Source organism: Papio anubis, chromosome 8 (genome assembly GCF_008728515.1).
Source record: "Papio anubis isolate 15944 chromosome 8, Panubis1.0, whole genome shotgun sequence".
Lineage (NCBI taxonomy): Eukaryota > Metazoa > Chordata > Mammalia > Primates > Cercopithecidae > Papio > Papio anubis.
The window spans coordinates 14,175,302-14,179,782 of NC_044983.1; positions in this window are offsets into that span (position 1 = coordinate 14,175,302).

Here is a 4,481-nt window from a genome sequence, read left to right on the forward strand (position 1 = left end):
ACTATGATATACAATAAATCTCTTGAACTTTTTCCTTCTGCTTTCATATCCTTTGACCAACATCAGTGCACCCCACCCTCCCACACCCACTCCTGGTAAACACCATTCTGCTCTATACTTCTGTGAGTTCAACTTTTAAAAAATTCTACATAAAAGTGAGATCACGTCTTCCTTTTCAAGCTCAAACCTAATGCTTTTAAATGATAGTAAAATGGATAACCTCTAGCCACACTGAAACTGCCTTTTTAATTAAACAAGGATGTTTGGGCTTTTAATAATCAACAAGTTATTGGTTTCAAAATCATATACAAAAAGTACAGAAAAATGTGCATTATTGTTTAATAGAAATACATTTTAAAATAATAATACAATAGTATCAAGGCACTGATCTAAGTCATAAAACGCCTTTCTCCTCTGATTTTGGAGTTGTGATGGTTTGTTCCATTTATTCACCTCTTAATCAAAAGTGACCTTGTATTACCCCTTATTTTCTTGTGCAATTATTTGTGTTGCAGGTTTTCTCACTGTAAGTAAACTAAACTCCCAGAAGGCATGAAGTGTACACCTGACCTTGTATTACCCCTTATTTTCTTGTGCAATTGTGTTGCAGGTTTTCTCACCATAAGTTAACTAAACTTCCAGAAGGCATGAAGTGTACACCATTCTTTTCTAGTATCTAAAACCCCACCTCCAGAACCATACCTGCTGCCTGGGATATTCTGGATTAAAAAATATTCCCTTGGAATTAAATATTTTGATGAGAAACTTGCTTCCACTTCCTTAATATGTTTAAGATACAAATCAGGAAAGTTGATTTGCCTAACATTTGTTATAATCTTATTTGTTCATTTTATTTATTTTTTCTTTCTCTTAAAGTTCTCTTTATCACTTGCTGCTAGCTTTTCTTCCCTCATTATTACAAATTGTCACTTATCTTTACTCACATGTGTGGATCCCCAGAATTTTTAAATTCAGACTGTTGTCACCTTGTAAACTTTGTGTGGTACAGAAGGAGCCAAAGTACTTTCTCCAACAATGGAGAAGTAGGTTTGGAGATAAACTATATTTTCAAATATATAAAATGTGACGACCTGGCCCAGAGAGATGTCTACAACATGTATTTTAAATAGTCACCGTAATGCAATGTGAGAAGGTAGGCAGAGACACCGATAAATGAGAGAAGATAGGAATGCTAGCATCGAAAATGGAGCAGAAGAACCTAGAATAAAACAGAAGGAGTCAGAAAAGAAAACAATTCCGGCAAGAAATGTGAAAGAGTTCAAAAATTAACTTTTATAGGAAATGAGTAAGGTTAGAAAAAAAAATTACAGGAAATATAAAAAATATATATAAAAGTGTGATCATAGAAAAGGTAGAGAACACTAAAAATGTTCTTTGTAAAGGAACTCATCATAGTAAGACAAATTACCTTCTTAGCCCTAGAACTGAAAAACTACAACTTGTAAGTTAAAAATAAAACCTTATAAATCAGTCGAAGATACTAGAGAAATAAGAAAAGCATACTTACACTCTAGAAAATAGACAGGTTAAAAAGTATATATATTGAAAAGGAGCTGAAGTAACTCCTGAGATAAAATTTGTTTAAAAGACAAGATAATTCAAAATAATGGCAAGATTTTTCAATTGTATGTTGAAAGAAAACACATTTTCCAATATGAGAAGGAGAAAAGTGAGTCAATACCATTGAAACTCATCAGATGAACAACTCTTTCAACAGCCACTTCGGAGAAGAAGGTCATATTCTCAAACTTCATAGAATTTGCAGAATATGGTTCAATGCGCTGGAATTTATTCCCAGCTAAAATAATAGCACACGTACATGAAAGAAAAATGAAGTATTTCAAGATTAAAATAGACTTTAGAGAAGTAATAGGCTTTGCAAGTTTAAGAAACTGTCAGCAAAATAGACACCGAATTCCTAGGCACCAGTATATACTCACATAAATTGACATGTGAAAAATTGATTTCCAGAAATAATTCACATGCATGTTTTCCAATTTAATTGTGAAACATATATCGAGTCCATCCTATGCAAAAACCAATGTGCTAAGTAGACAAGAGCTTTATAAGTTGGTGAGGCTGCCTAGAAATCAAATACTGGATGCCACCTTTTTTTTTTTTTTTTTTTTTTTTTTGGCAACTGGAGAACCAGCCACTATTGTCACTAATTGACTTAGATATCAAGAGACTGGCGCAATGTGATGCTTTAAAAAGATTTCATTGAAGCTGTGACTGACATTTAATGTTCTTCCCAAGTAACAGAGAAGTATTGTTTCCTTGTACTTAGATACATTCACATAGAACCTGGTTAGCCCTGACCTGTCAGGAGTGAGGACAAGATAGAATCTTTGATACATTATTGATCTCAAGGAATTCTTGGCCAAAACAAATCTCTGATTATCATTATAGGATGGTACGTGTGTGGGGGATGCCTATGTTATGCTTGACTTTTTTTTCTTTCACCAAATTTACAGAGAGTACTAATGGGTCCAATCAATGTAGTATAGGACACCCAATTTCCTCCCCCCTTTCCTAGTTTATATCTACTTATATCCTCTTTTATTAATACAGTTTTTTTGTACCATTATGAGTCCAAACTAATATTTCTTTTAATAGTCAATTTGCATAGGTTCATAGGAACCCAAAGTTCCCCATGCAGTATTAGTGAGGGATATGCCTACACATTTTTCTCATTAAAAAGCCATGCCTGACCCCACTTTTTGCTTTTGGCCGAAGCTTGAGATGTGAGGCTAAGTCTCCTGATAACCAGAACTGTTAGGAGCATCTTCATCTAAGGTAGGGATCTGGAGTCAAACACTTTGGTGCTGTGTGGAAAATGATTTGAGTATAAATGAATCAGTCAAGAATTCTGTCCAGTACTCCTTTTAAATCAATATGGAAAACAAATGGAAAGGAAAAGGTCTTCCTTACTACGAACTCTGGAAAGATGATCAAGATTCTTTTAGGCTGTTTTCTCATAATTTTGAATGTTTATACACTCACAAGATGTACCTTCGTATCCATTGTTGTCAGTAACCCAGGGCTTTTCTTATCAAAGATGGACTAGGTGACATCATTGTGAATGCTATTACAAAAATCAGATAAAAATATCAACAAGAGCCGAAATATCTTTAAAAACAATGGTTGCAAACAAAAAGATGATTCAAGTTATCTCAGCAAGAGCAAGGGTGGAAATGAGCAAATTAATTAATGAGAGCTCAGGCCAAAAGATATAATTTTGAAATTATACTTATGCTTTCGAATATTTCAACATATGGGAAGAATCTTTTGATGATACTCCTTTTTATAATTGGATAAATTTGTATTCAGTTCTGCACTGCAATGAAATGAAAAGGACTATGATTTTGCAGCATCTAAATTTTACAAAACATTTAAAAGTGCCATAAATAGGAACAAATTATCCTGGTCTTGCAAAAATGTTTATAGAATAAAGGTACTCTGAAAGGAGGCAAAAATAGTATTTTTGTAAACATCTTAGCTGAAGTATTTATGCGTTTTAATACAGAAAATAGAATTGAAAATATATTCTATCTAGCAGATTTTGTACCTGCAGAGAGAATAATTTCTCAATTAAAATATAATCTACAGAATAGAGTCAATTGAAAGCACTAATAATTTTAAAGTTTTTAACCATAAATTGCATCTTGGAAGAAAATTGCAAACATGGCAGCTTCAAATAGCTACTCTTTCTATAGTGTCTATTAAGCAGGAGTGGTTCCTTCTCTCCACCCTGGAGCACAGCTCTCTCAGCCATTTGGCAAGTACTTCCTTTCCCATTCTACCAACCAGAGTCAGCAATATTTACATTAGCCTACACTTGGGCAGTTCTCCAGTAGTCATTCCGGCAGAAACCACTCCACTCAGCTTTCTTACTGAGGCTTGTGAGCACCTGGGAAGCAATTTAAAGGATTTATCACGTGTCCACCCATGAGACAGAGTCTGTAGAGAAGACCCCTTCTTTGCCATGCCTTATACTTCCACATTTTTACAAAGCATAGTCTAGACTCTGTACTGTATTTAATAAAAAAACAAAACAAAACATCTAATTCTGGAACTCAAAAAAAAAAAAATCCTTCTTGAATCACCTATTAAATTTTCTGTCAAATAGAAAATTTTGTGCTAACATTTTCCTAAAAGTGACTCTAAAGCAAAGGTAGAGGCCTTCTACAAAGATATTATTCTTTCTCCTTTATCCTCCCACAAATTTTGACGTAGAGAAGAAACAACTAACAGAAGAGGGTGGAGGAAGAGGGAAAGGAAGGCTTTTTCGATTGCTCTTGGTTAACAAAAGATGAGCCCCTTTTTGGATTGCAGGCTGGAGCCAACCGTTTTCTGATTTGGGGGTAGATGAATGTTATCATGAGGTCTACTCAGTAAATATTGAGATGGAAGTGATCTGAGAGGCTGCTTTATCTTGGGTGGCCTGATTAAAGTTCTGT